At 49.0% G+C, this 14961-nt stretch overlaps 1 protein-coding gene across 1 annotated transcript in view; it reads left to right on the top strand.

The window, feature by feature from the left end:
- TRIR (telomerase RNA component interacting RNase) overlaps positions 1-14961 on the top strand; it is a 124924-nt gene that overhangs the window by 89833 nt on the left and 20130 nt on the right. The gene's annotated exons all lie outside the window — the stretch shown is intronic.

Here is a 14961-nt window from a genome sequence, read left to right as displayed (position 1 = left end):
GCAGCGCTAGAGTTTGGAGGCTACGATATACCGGCCGATTGCAGAGAGGTTCTTGCAAAGGCCAGGGCGTCCTCAACTCTCAAATGCTACGGTCATAAGTGGAAGAGGTTCTCTATCTGGTGCCGAGCACAGAAGATCAACCCCCTACAGATTACGGCCCCTCAAGTGCTGCCGTACCTGCTATCGCTGGCAAAGGCTGGGCTGGCCCATGCCTCCATTAAGATTCATCTGGCGGCGATCTCCAGATATACCAGAACCACAGGACGGACGTCCCTGTGGTCCCATCGACTGGTAAGAGTTTATGAAAGGACTGTTCCGGTCGTTCCCGCCGGTGAAGGCCCCGGCGTGGGAACTTAACGTGGTGCTGACCAGGCTCATGGGGGGCCCCCATTCGAGCCGATGCACTCCGCACCGATGAAGTTTGTGTCGTGGAAGACTGCGTTCCTGGTGGCCATTACCTCCGCACGACGAGTGGGAGAGATCCAGGCCCTATCCTGCAAAGCACCGTACTTGACTTTCCATGCCTCGAGGGTGGTGCTTAGGGCGCCCCCCTCCTTTATGCCCAAGGTGCCGTCGGACTTCCATCTTAACAAGCCCTTGGTGTTACCTGTTTTCTTCCCGTCTCCTTTGTCGCCGGCCGAGAGGACTTTGCACTCGCTGGATGTGGCTAGAGCGCTGAAGTTCTACGTGGACCGCACAAAGAGTTTCCGGAGGACATCACAGCTGTTCGTGAACTTTGGACCTGTGAATCAAGGGAAGGCTCTCTTGAAGTCTTCTATTTCCAGATGGCTCTCCGGCTGCATCATGCACTGTCACCGGTTGGCTAACCGACCGCTGCCAGGCCGTCAGAGAGCCCATTCGACCAGAGCGATCGCTGCTACTACGGCGTTATCATCTGGTGTGCCCCTGCTGGACATCTGCAGGGCTGCTACGTGGAGGTCGACGCACACCTTCACGAGATTCTACTGCGTCGATCGGGATTCCAGGGAGGAGTCCAGGGTTGGCCAAGCAGTGCTGCGCAACCTGTTCGCTTAAGGTGAGCCTAGTGAGGAGGTAAGAGATGCTTAATGTTGTGTTTTTTGTATTGCTTAATGTTGAGCCTTTTGCCACCCCCCGTGGTTGTGCATGTGTGTACTGCTATTTATTCTTATATTCATGTGCATCTGAATCCATGCCAGACCCCATGCTGGAGAAGGAACAAGTTACTTACCTGTAACTTTTGTTCTCCAGCATGGGTCTGGCATGGATTCATATGCGAACCCTCCCGCCTACCCCTCTGCGGCTCTTCACTTGGTCATACTGCCACTTCACGTGCTACCAAATCTGAAGATGGCTGCCAGAGGCGGGGCTTAGGTAGAGGGCAGTCATTGGCTGTGGTCAGTATGACGCAGAGATCAGTGATTGGTTACTACTACGAAAGACAGATCAGAAACGAAACTGATACTGATTTTTTCTTTACCGAGGATTCCCAGCCTGACGACGGGGAATATTCATGAGCATGTAAATCCATGCCAGACCCATGCTGGAGAACAACAGTTACAGGTAAGTAACTTGTTCGTTTCAGCCTACACTACATCCTAGCACAAAGTGTCATGGTGGAAGATCCCAGTAATTAAAGCTTTTACGGAAGGGGTTAAGAGAATGTATCCTCCCATTTCCAACCGTGCTCCCGGATGAGACCTAAATGTGGTATTAACCAGACTTATAGGGTCTGCCTTTGAACCTAGGCACAAAGTAAGCCTTAAAGCACTGAAAATACTGCCTGCCTAGTGCCAGTCACTTCTATACGAAGAGTTAGTGAACTACAGGCCCTTTCTATTCTAGACCCTTTTGTCACAATTCTGGGATAAGGTAGTTGGCTTGCGGCTAAATTCATTTCAAAGTTCCATGTGAACCAGTCTATAGAACTCCCTGCATTCTTCCAGAACCCGACCAACGTGGCAGAAAGAAGCCTACACACACTGGATCTGTGCAGGACAGTCATATACTATCTGGAAAGAACTAAACCACTAAGGAAAACAAACCAGTTTATCGTCTCAGTGGCAGCTGGTAGAGAAGGGGGACTCTGTCTCTAAATCGGCCATTTCTAAATGGATTGTCAGCTGCATCCAAGTGACAGCTGTCTCTAGTTTCTTTTTTCTCGCTGTTATCTGCCCATCTGTGTTCTTAATCGATTTTCTAAGGGGCATAGACCATGATATGTTTGGGTGGAAGGGAAATGGTGCTTTTATGATGGAGTTAATTTGGGGGGGGGGGGAACTCCAGTAAGCCAGATAGTTGATTTTTACCTAAATGTTCAATTCAACGACACCTAGAAACAAACGTAATCCTTGGCATCCGACAATCAGGTTTCTGTCCCGGCTACAGTTCAGAGTCTGCCCTCCTGGGCCGTAAAATCTAGCTTCATGCCATCGGCGACTGAGATAAATTAGCCCTGCTCCATGAATTGTCTGCAGCCTTCGGTCTAGTTGATCCCAACATCCCTTGTCACCACCTCACCTCCTCAGCTGCCTTCTCCCAGGAATCGGCCTCCTGATTGGCCTCCTTCCTTGATGGGCAAGTGATGGTCTTTGCTGGTAACGCCTGCGCCTCATCTTCCCCATCAGCTGCAGAGTTCCTAAAAGTTCATGCGTCCCTCTCACACTTTAACAACATCTTTACTAAGCCTCTCTTTGACCACCTTGACTTGTTCGGCATCGCTTATACCAACTAAACTGACGGCAGATTCTCCTCCAGCTCACTGGCTCCTCCTGCAAAGATTCCACCACCTTCAGCTCCACTTATGCCACTACAATTGTGGATGGTGATCCACGGCCTCTTCCTTAATGAGAAAACCGAACTACTCATTGTTGGTCCGGAAGCAGCATTAAAACACTTGACTCCCCCAACCCCCCCACCCCCCTTCCTCTCCCCACCTATATTCCAACGGCAACCTTCGATGGAGCCGTCATCCCTGTACAAACTCTTGGTGTCTATCTTGACACTAATCTCTCGCTATCTTGCCAAATAAGTGCCATCTTCTTGGCAGCAGCCTTCTCAACAAAGCTTCTCAATGCGGCCAGGCCCTTCTTCTAGAGAGACAACAGCATCATGATTGCCCTGGCAGTGGTGGGCACCAGGCTTGACTACTGTAATGTCCTATTCGCTGGCACATCAACCCAGAATTAAAATAAGACCATCCGGAATAACGCCCTATGTGCTGCCCTCAGCATCCCCAGATAGGAGCACATTTCAACTGCCCAATGGCTACCCATCAACAAAAGAATCCTTTTCAAGACACTCCTGATCACCCACAAATGCATCTCCAAAACGGCCCCACCCTACCGGGTTAACAAAATCGCCAAAGATGCATCTAGCAGGCCCACAAGAAACCCATACTCGCACAGACTGAACGGATGGAATAGACCTAGTGGATGGTGTGGAAAGAGTGGATGGCACGGATGGTGAATTAGCGAACTGAGTGGATGAATCAGATGAAGAGAACAGACAAAGATAATGGGACGGAGTGGATGGAACGGATGAACAGAACAAAGGGAACGGACAGGGTGGATGCAACAGACGGAAGGATGGAACGGACAGACGCAAGGACCGGATGGGGTGAACGGAAAGGGTGGGCGGGACGAAACTCGACGGGTGGACGGGACGGATGAAGTGGATGGGAAGGATAGAATGGGTGAGTTGAATGGATGGAGTAGATGAGTGGACAGAATGGTTGACTGGACGAGGCAGATGATGGCACGGATAGAGTGGGTGGCACGGATAGTGGGTGGTACACATAGTGTATGGAACAGACGAAGTGGACGAAAAACTTTTCTGAAACTACCATATCGCACTACTACGCCTACTCTCTCCTATACACCATCATTCAACTAGAAAACGGCTATGCTTATGACACATTCGGCCTAGCTGTTCTCATACTAACATGACCCCACTAACACCATCATTCTAATAAAACTCAGCTAGCTGAGCACATTCCGGCTAGCTTTAGGCGTCTCCTCAGGCCTAACGCAGCCAGAACTCAGTCTGAGTGTCCACCCTCCAGACTGAACACATCCAACTGATTTCCTCTGCACCACACCTACCGCTATGAAGCGGCTACCATGCAACAACCACACCAGCTGCAAACATCCAGTGCGCCCACGCACGATATCACTCTACTGACCTGAACTCTGGTTCCGAGGGTGTTCAATTTACCAGCGCTTTGAGATCATACCAATGATGCATAAGGTGCTATATAAATGCCAAATACCACATACCCAGACACAAACTAGCCAAAGCGGGAGGGTCCAACTTCCCAGTTATTGCAGCCAAACACAAGTCCTCAAAACCTGGCTGTGCCCCCTAAATGAGATGTATAACCCTAATTGCTACGTTTTTATACTGTCTTCCTTTGTAACTAACATGAAAATGCAACCACGCTCACGCCCTTCATGGGTTCATGTAACTGGTAAAGCGCCCAGATGCCTACGGGTTTGCGCACGCTGTACAAATGGAAAAATAAATAAATAGAACCATCCCTCAGTGGATTTACTTAGCCTTTATGAATGAAGGTAGCTATTAGGCAGAATTTTAATTACAGGTAACATTTCCTTGCCTCTTTTAAGAACCACAGTTGATGGTTATGTAATCATTGCAGACCACGTCTACATGCCATCATGAACAGTTCTGTTGCCCATTAAGAATCTAAGACTAAAAGCAGGACTGGGAAAAACATCTCCCTCAAGGAATGTTAAATGTCTCCCCATTTTCTTCTACTGCCAGTATATATCTCTTTGGGTGACCTACTGTGTGATGGGCATGGTATCAAGAGGTGACGCAGGCAGAGTTTCAAAAAACGTTATTTCAGAATCCCTAACTTGCCCTAACTCGAAGGTGGGAATGTTCCCTAACGAAAGGAGTTTAAGTCTGTAGATAAATACGTCTGCATCAAAACCTATTCTTGCCCTCACTTCTACATAATAACTGGGTGAATGGGATTTAGCCAACTCAAGTGTTCAAAGTAAAAGTAGGGAGAAAGTGGATCTCCTCCGTGGCTCCCTTCCCCAAATTGAAGGTACTCTGGTAATGTTCAAGAATTAAATTAGTGTAACAGTGGAGCTCCTCAGCAGCTCCCTTCCCCAAGTTCAAAACACTCCAATTTAGAAAGTTCTACAAAGTCTTAGGACTCTCATGGCAAGTCAGATTGACTGGGTAACAGTTCACAATACCTTTTCTTGTTAGGGTATTCTTCTGTAGCGTGTCTTCCAGGCTTCCCTCTTGACTAGTTTATACGCCTCAAAATATGTAACTGGCTTACTGTTGCCTCTTGTATAATATTCCAGGTCAGTTCACTGTTCATGGTGCTTAAGGCCCTCCCACCCACCCCCGGTGAAGGCCCAGACGAAGCCCACAGAGGCGACCCCACGGTGGAGATGACCTCCAGGCCTAGAGTTTCCCTGCCATCCCAGAGGGAATCTTTTTAGCCCATCGAAAAGACCCCTGTGAAACCCCAGGCCGAGTAGAGGAGTTTGGGGGGGCAATAGACCTAACAAACTCAGTTACCTCCTCCGAGAACGAGCTTTCTGGCCGTCAGTCCTCGACAAGAGGTTTGTTGAGGTCGGGGCCTACGGGAAGGATCCCGATGAGGCAGACGTGGAGAGCGATGGTGGAGCCGATGAAGAAAGGTGAGGAACTGGACGCAACGCCTCTGCCGTCGCAGCCGCCGCTGACTGACCGAAGACGTTTTGCTGGCACTGTAGACCTTGTGCACAGAGATGAGGACAAGGTTGGCCTTGCCTCCGGCGGACTATCAAGCGGCGCCTGGACCTTTGGGGAGTCTTCCAGCCAAGCGGAGGTGACTCATCCCACCCTTCCATCCTTCACCTACATCCCTCCCCTCTGCCGAGGGATGAGATTGGGACGAACAACTGTGGCGATGATGGAACAGATCTCCCATCACCCCCTCCCTTGGCTTCCCTCACGACAAAATTGGCTCCTTTCACGCCATGATCGCCAGGGCCTTGCAGCTTTTCCAGCTATGACCCGTAGAACAGAAGTGGGTATTCTTTTATCAACGACGAGAGACCAAGAGGAAGACCGTCCTCTCAGTCCAGCTGTTGGATGACACCTGAGACGAAGGGCTGTCCCTTCTGAAGAACCAGTCCACGGCCCCTGCGAAGAGAGAAGTCGTACTTGGTCCCAGACCCCACTCCTATGTGCCTCAGGGTGCAGCTGTCCCTGGACTCCGTGGTCTCCGGCGGCAAAGAAGTAATCGGCAGGGGCAATGGCATCGACTTCCACTTCTCCGCTGGACGGCGAGGGGAAGGAGCTAGAAGCCGTGGGACGTAGTCATCTCGTCGGCAGAGACGACCATCAAGGCGGCCAACGCTCTCGCTTTCGTGGCCTCGCTACGATAGGGAGCTGTGTTTCAAAATCGCCCCCCTCCTGGACTTCCAGACAAGAGGACGCAAGCCCTTGAAATCATGCAAGTGGGGGAGGTGGCGTCGGATCACGCCAACGTGGTAGTCACGGACATTGCAGACACTGGTTTTTGCCAGATGGGCAACCGTGTTTCTTTGCCGGCGCAGTTGGCTCAGGGCCACCGACTTCCGTCAGGGCATACAGACCAGGGTACTGGACATGCCCTTCGACGGGAACAACCTGTTCGGCAAGGCAGTGGAAGAGTCATTGCAGGCCATCAAGACAGACACCGAGATGGCCCGTGCCTTGGGCATGCTACAGCGACAGCAGTCCTTTTGGACCTCCAGAGAAAAGTCTCAAGGGGCCTCCAAAGGATTCGGCGGCAGCTCTTTGTACCGTCAGGCGGTTTGCTCTGTCGCAGGAAGCCTACAGAGGCCGCAACAAGGCTGGCGGTAGTCGCCAAGGGGCCCAAGGTGGTAAGGCCTCAAAGAAGCAGGACTGAACCGCCTGTGACGTCGGGCCCCCACCCAAGCACCCCAGTGGGAGGCCGGTTGGCAAAATTCGGTCGGCGTGTGGAAATCCATCTCCACCGACCGTTGGGTACTGGATGCCCTGGCCCACGGGCACACTCTGGAGTTCCAACTAAGTGCCCAAACTTTGCACCGGTGGCTGGGAAAGACCATATCCCACAACTACTTCTGGAGGTACGAGCAATGCTGGCAAAGGGTGCGATGGAGCTTGTCCCGAAGAGACTCTGGGGCTCCGTATACTCGCGGTACGTCCTCGTCTGAAAGACCGGCTGCTGGCGGCCTATCCTAGACCTCCGCTGCCTCAACAAATACATAAAATCCCAAAAATACCGGATGGTCACCCTTCAGCATGTGCTGGGACAGCTGGAAGAAGGGGACTTCCTGTCGTCGCTGGACCTGAAGGATGCATACTTCCACATCCCCATACACAAAGGACATCGAAAGTTTGTACGCTTCGTGGTCCAAGGGCGACACTATCAGTTCAAGGCTCTGCCCTTTGGTTTGAAGTTGACACCAAGTGCCTGGCACCGGTGGGAGCGCGGCTGCGCCTGCGGGGATCCACGTCTACCCCTATCTGGACGATTGGCTCATCCGAGCGAAGTCAAGAGAACTCGCTGTCGACCACACAGCGAGGACCGTCCGCCTGCTCACGGAACTGGGGTTCTCGAAAAACTTTGCTTGGTGCCCTCGCTGGACGCTCTGTTCCTGGGAGCCAGGCTCAACACTGTGGCGCAGCTGGTTTCACCATCGGAGGAAAGGATAAAGGCCATCCTGGGCAAGGTACAACAGCTGGTGACCATGAAAGTAGCCACGGTGACGTCCATCAAGTCCCTGCTTGGCATGATGTCGTCGTGCATCTACCTCGTGCAACTGTGCAGGTTGCGGCCGCTGCAGGAGTTCGACGCCCGTTGGATACAAGTAGCGGGAAGCTTCGAAGACAAGATCTCCCTCAACGGGAATTTCCGTCAAGCGAACCGGTGGTGGGACACCCGCACGCATCTCGCGGCAGGCATGGAGTTTCAGACCCCAGTGCATCAGGAAACTGACGACTGACGCCTCCCTAGATGGATGGGGCGCGCACACCAGAGAGCTCTACGCAAGAAGCCTTTGTCTCCCAGTGGAGAGGTCACTGCACTTCAACGTCCTGGAGCTCTGGGCCGTGTTCTGGGCCCTCAGGTCCTTCCTTTTGTCCCTCAAGGGAAAAGTGGTACGGATCTTCACCGACCACACCACCATGATGTTCTACATCCGGAAGCAGGGGGGCACCAGATCCCCCAGCTCTCCTGAAGGAGGCACAAGATCTGTGGCACTGGGCGTGACGGCCCAGTGCCACAGATGTTCCTGGTGCCCAGTCATCGGGCAGGAGTTAAGAACACTGTTGGTGACTCACTCCGCAGGGAGCTGCGCTCTTGCCACGTGTGGGAGCTTCAGCAAGATCAAGTAGATCTATTCCGGCGATGAGGCAATCCCCAGATTGATCTGTTCGCGATGAACACCAAGTGCCAGAGGTTCGCCAGCAGGTTTCCCCAGCCAGGGGTATGGGGGGGTGCATTCTCCTTCCCCCTGGGACGGCCTGTTCCTGTGTTCCCACCGTTGCTCCTGCGGCTCATCAGTCAACTCAGACGGTCCCGGTGCAGGATGATCCTCATTGCACTGACATGGCCCAGGCAGATATGGTTACCAGACCTTCTGGACATGTCGGTGTCCCCTCCAGTCAATCTACCGACGGACGCAGATATTCTCGCCAGGGAAGGAGGTGCAATCCTGCATCACGACCCAGGATCTCTGAACCGGCAGGCCTGGCTCCTGCAGCACCCCCGAGTATTTCCAGCCTGACGGGTAATGTTCATGAGCCTGTGAATCCATGTCAGACCCATGCTGGAGAATAGTTGCAGGTAAGTAACTTGTTCCTTCTCTTGATCTCCTTCTTCGTCCCAGTACTTAAGTGCTGTTTGGGGGTGGGGGGGGAGTAGAATGTGCCTGAATACATCCTATGAAGGCTGAGGGTGTGGGGGGCGTTGGGTAGGTCCTTATCAAGAAAGGGGATACCATCTCTCGCCCTCTACCCAGGTGATGCTCGTCCACCCCAAGGGTTGGGATCCAAAAGCGATGACCCGCCACTACACATGTGCAGAAGATCCCAGGGAATAGTATGGGAAAGACCCTTAGGTTTTTCACACCTACACAAAGAGCTAAATTCAGTTTTTCTATGCTTGACACTATTTCGATCCATAAAGCTTTGAATTAATATCCCCACACTCAAGAAGTAGCCACCAGTGACAATAAATGGCTAGTGAAGATCCTTTTTAGTCCTACTAAAAATACAGCTGCCTTACATATGGTTGGAGAAACGGGGACTTTCCAGAATAGTGTCCTCTAAAGCTCTCTGTGGGTATTGCTCCACCGGAACTCCAGGGATTGATTCTCGGACGCCGTCTCAAAAAATAATGTCCTTGCTAAAGACTGCACCCAATCCACACTGGTGGTTACCCTTGTTTTCTTAAACTCAAAGTTGACCTATCGGAGGGGGATAATTAGTACATTTTATCACTGAATTTTGCGAAATCCTAGAAAGCACAGTCAAAAAATGACTCCCAATGTTTTTTTAATGGGTAATGTGAGATTCCTGATAGGCTTACGTGGATTCTAGCATAAGTGACAGTCATCGGCTTTCTTGAAGTTACGAATAAACGCTCCTGTCTTATTCGGATTTGACCCCAGAAAATATATCGGACATCTCTGGTTCTATTTTATAAAAATTATCTGAATTCTCGCAATATTGGCCTCTAGGTTTTTGCCAAGCCGCATTGCTCATTGGGTGTTGTGTAATCTCAAAATATTATGCTTTAGATGCATGTTTAAAAGCAGAGGGGCTAGACCAGATATCTGCAGGACAACACACTCAACACAATCTGCCTGTGATTGACAACAAGCAATTTTGACGTCCGAGTAGATTAATGAGATGGTTTAGCCATATGTGTTTGTTTATTGTGTGCGCGCCGGACCCTGAGGTAGCAGGGCGCATGTGACAAGAGGGCTTACAGCTTGGTTACAGAAGTTACAAGTTTACAGAGCATGGTAGAACAATTTTCTTGGCTCCACAGGATGAAGGTTAGGCAATAGAGTACAAGTACAACAGTATGCTGACGACAAGTCAGAAGGCTGACGTAACATAATAGCAAATCTATATCGGGTACAATACATGTGGTAGGAGCGTGGGGAGGATGCGGGTTACATAGCATTCTCAGTGGTCCATTTTATTGTGTTCTTTCTAAATTTGTTGAACGTTAGGTCAGATCTAAGTGCGTGAGGTAAACTGGACCCTCCAATAGTGGACAGTTTAAATCTGGGCACTAGAAGGCAGTTGGGGCTGGTTATTCTTGTAGGTCTGGTAGTTTTTTTTTTTTCCTAGTGAATCGTTCTGTTGGGTAGCTAGGGGCTTTGTCATTTAAGCATTTGTGGATGAGGGAGGCAGACTTGGGGTTGGTTTATTTATTTTTTCCTTGGGTAGAGAGCCATTTATGTTTCCGTCTTAAATATGTGCTCTTTTGGGAATACTTAGGGCTGCTCTAAGTGCATTATTTTGGAGCACTTGTATTCTGTTGATGGTTTGTTTAGATGCCCCTATGTAGAGGGGAATTACAATAATCTAATTTTGAGAGGATAAGGGCTCTGGATAGAATTAGGCAACTGTCATCGGATAGGAATTGTTTCCCGGCTCGAATTAATTTGCATCTATAGGCCGTGGATGAGGCCAGTGAGTTTACCTGTTTGGTAAAGGATAAGGTCGAATCGAGATAGAAACCTAGTGTTTTTACTTCTCTTGCGACCTTGATAGTGTTCCATCGATGATGAATGCTGAGTAATTAGGGTTGAGTTTAGAGATGCGAGCTGTGGTGCCCAGGATGATAAACTCTGTTTTGTCATTGTTCAAGCATAGGCCATGGTTGGCCATCCATGCTTGAACGATGCTATAGACTGTTCACCAAAGCCTTCCACATAATCCCCGGTAAGTGGTAGGAGAATCTGGGTATCGTCTGCGTAATTGGTGTAGGTGATACCCAGATTGTCAAGATCGTCAAAGAGTGGCTTGGTGAAGATATTGTAGAGTTTTGGCGAGACACAAGATCCCTGGGGCACTCCACAGGTGATGGGTATCGGGTCTGCTGCCACTGTGGGGGAGAACACCCTCATGGTCCTGTCACTAAGGAATGACTGTATCCAGAATATAGCTTCCCCTGAAAAGTGGGCCGCAGAGTCCAAGTGATTACACAGGACTTTGTGGTCCACCAAGTCAAAGGCGGCTGAGAGGTCTAGGAGGAGGAGTGGTGCTAATTTACCCTCATCTGAGTGAGTCTATTTGGGCCTTTAAATCGATAAGGGCAGTCTCTGTGGTCGGAAACTGGATTGGTGGGTGCCAAGGAGATGGTTCACCTCAAGGAAGTTCTGAATTTGGGTATATGCTACCTTATCCAGTATTTTTAATAGGAAAGGCACTGTGGTGATTAGGGATATGACGGTATACCGTTAAAGATACCGTGAACCACTTAATTGAACAATAATAACCATCACATTGTTTATACCGGTATACCATTTATATTAAGTGTGCTTTTCAATCTGATTTGGAAAGGCTGCAGTAAGCAAGTGCTGCGCAGTCTTGGCTTTGCACTGGTGGATGTGCCGTCTGCAAAGTAGTTTCAGTTGGAGCAGTTTTTAATGCCATTCCATAAACCACACGTGCCTGACACAATATCAATATGTTAGCAATAGGAAGAATACATAAAGTGCCAAGAAGGAAAAGAGTTTACTTTGGGTTGGCTGCTTTGGGGTTTATATATTTGTAATGGATGTTTGCTAAACATATGACAATGGAGGATTTCCCTGGTTCTATCGTTGAATTTACATATAATAAGTCACACTGCGAAATTCACTCATCTGTGGGTATTCCCTGCTGCCATACCAAAGGGTAACATGTCCGTGATTACTGAACACCTTTTAGAGAGAGAGAGAGAGAAAAAGAATCAGCCTCCATTGAGCTGTGGCATGCGGGTTATCAAGATGGCAACATGTTCATCTTCACCAATAGCCAGTGGGGGAGCTTCCTCTCCACACTTGTGTTTGGTGGAAGCAAGGGATGGCATTTCAGTGGGAAGTATGTTGAAAAGCCCAATTCTGGCTCTGGGTGCCTGGTTTTGTTTGCGATGATAAATCTGACAATTTATGACCTTTTAGAAAATATTTAAGATTAGTTAACTCCACCTGCTATACCGCGATAACCACGATATACCGTCATTTGCCAAGAAGGTTATCGTACCGTCATAAAACTAATACCGTGACGCCCCTAGTGGTGGTGGGCCTGTAGATTGTAGGAATGTTAAGATCCAGTGTTTGTTTTTTCTGAAGGGGGGAGTACCCAGGATTCCTTCAAGTTACGCGGGATTGTGCCAGTAGTGAAGGAGGCATTGATGAGTTTGGTGATGGAATGGAGCTGGATCTCTAGCAGCATCCTTGATCAGTTGTGCTGGGCATTGGTCGCCTTTGCAATTGGATGGTTTAAGTGCAAGAATGGTTTTCTCTACCTCGAGCACTGAGACCTTAGAAAAGTTAAATTGGGCGAGTTCTTTGGGTTTTGGTGTTTTGTTTGGGGGGAAATAGGGTTTGGGCTGTGTAACTTTCTTTAGAGCAATTTTATTTTGGAGGTTGGCCACTTTGTTGGTTAGTGCCAGCTGAATGTCTGTGCGCCAGGTTTTATCTTTAGTACAGTCATCCTGTACTGCAATAGGGGTTTCCAATTCTTTTAGAATAGAGAAGAGCTCCTTCATACTGGAGTTGGCTTGGGTGATCCTGTTATACGTTTCTTGTTTGGCCAGGATGGTGTCCTTTTTGTATTGGGTTGAGATTTATTACATTGGATTTATTTTCTGCAGTAGGATGTAGGTTCCATACCGTTTCGAGTTTTCTTTTCTGTAGTCTTAGGTTTTTTAGGTGGGGTGTAAACCAGGGGTGGAGATGCTATTTTGGTTTACTGTTCCTAAGTTTAAGCGGAGCAATGTTGTCGAGAGCATTGGTCATAGCATTGTTGAATTCCTCCACTAGGAGGCATGGGTCAGTATGGTCTGGTACGGTGTTGCGATTAGGTAGGATATGGGCAAGATATTGTCCGCTGTGATGTTTTTCGTGTTTCTGGTTAATGTCGGTACGGTGAAGGGGGCGGGGGTGTTGGAGCAGTGGATCTTTTGGTATTGATAGTAAAGGAGATTAAGTGGTGGTCAGCCCATATTTGGGGTGTGATGGTAGTAATGGAGAGGTTACAGTTGTGACTGGCAATCCAGTCGAGAGTTCTCCCTTTGGTGTGGGTGGACATATTCACTTTCTGCGTGAAACCTAGTTATGTCAGGATGTTGGCTACGGAGGTGGCCTGGTGATCATTGATATCATTGTACCCTAGGTTAAAATCTCCTAACACTAGAGTTTGTGAGGAGTTTTTTAGCTTCTCAGAGATAAGTGGTAATATCTTCATTGAATGTGCTTATTGGGCCTGGGGTTCTGTAGAGGAGATGGATATTTAGTGATTGAGAGTTGGCGGTGGGTAGTTTGATGGAAAGAGACTTGCAGGATTTAAGGTTAGGTGTAGAGGTGATTCTCATGGAGAGATTGGTTTTGGCGATCGCTATTCCTCCACCTCGAGCATCTAGTGTGTCAGCTCTAAGGATAGTGTAGTTGTCTGGGACTGCTAACATTAGTGCTGGACCTGCTGCCTCATGAAGCCATGATTCAGTAATGGTGAGGAAGTCAAGGTCATTCTCCAGGATAGTGTGTGCTATGTCTGTGGCATGAGCAACTAAGGATCTGGCGTCGATTAATGTGCCTTTAAGGTCAGGTTCTGGCTTTATGGTACGACGCAGGTTAGCGGTGGTCGGTTGGTGGTTCGCTTGTTTCTTTTGGGGTGGGGTTTGTGGCTAGGAAGAACGGTAGTTTCCAGAAATGGGAGTAGTCTCGGTCGAAGGTGATCCAGGTTAATGTTATATTTTTTGACCGGTTCGAAAATTCTGGGTAGGCATGCCCTGAGTCTGTGGTTTCTCTGTGGTATATTGCACGGGGATTTGGAGATAGGTTGCATATGAGAGGCTCATAGGCCCTCTGGGGGCTGTAAGGAGGGCATGGAGATGTAGATAATACATAGAGCTATCAGATTAAAGAATGATAATGGAGAGACTGGGGTTGGCAGGTGAGAGTACATAGTGTTGTGGCTAGTTGAACTGGGGCCTGCTATTACATGCATCGATTGAGTATTAGCATAGCGCTAGATATTCTGCAGAATAGGCTAGGTATAGGGGAAATGGATGAAGTGCAACAATCAAGTATTGGGCCGCATAGGCTAAGTGCAGCAATCAGTGTGCTGATCTGGAGTCAATTAGCCCCATGGCGTTGAAAGGTCTATCCGCGTGGGCCATTAGGGGAGAGGTATATAAAAATGGGCCCGTTTATGCCGCCTGGTGCAGGTTATAGTATGGATATATGGGTGATTTGTCAGAGACCTAAACTCCTTTAATGCAGCGTTATGGTCCAGGGGCTCAAAGCCTGAAACTTGTCTAACAACATGGGAGACGATCTTCCGCCATCACTGATTTCTAGTAATGACACTTTACTATCTAGAAGTGCAGCTCAGTACTTTTCAGAGGTGATAGCCAGACCAACTTTAGACCACAGGTTGTAGTCCACAAATGAGCTCACCTGAATGGTAGCCACTTTTCTGTATACTCAACATAAAAAGGCACATTTGTTATTGTGAGATTGCTCGAACATACTAATGGGTCAAAATTGCTTCTTCACTAATGGTGTGACCATGCCTATTTGATGGGCGTAGGGACTATGTTAGTAAGTTCTTTTGGCAATGCGAATTGCCAGACTCCGGATGTCTCCACTATCTGTTCTGATCGCTGAGGAACACAGGCCTGCAGGACAACAGGTGGGTTTAAGACTCGTCAGAATAGATGTTTCCTGACACATTTTTATTTATGCTAATTTCTGA

Source organism: Ambystoma mexicanum, chromosome 3q (genome assembly GCF_040938575.1).
Source record: "Ambystoma mexicanum isolate Mex_15411 chromosome 3q, UKY_AmexF1_1, whole genome shotgun sequence".
Lineage (NCBI taxonomy): Eukaryota > Metazoa > Chordata > Amphibia > Caudata > Ambystomatidae > Ambystoma > Ambystoma mexicanum.
Note: the sequence above shows the minus strand (reverse complement) of the source record. Positions and strands in the feature narration are given on the sequence as shown.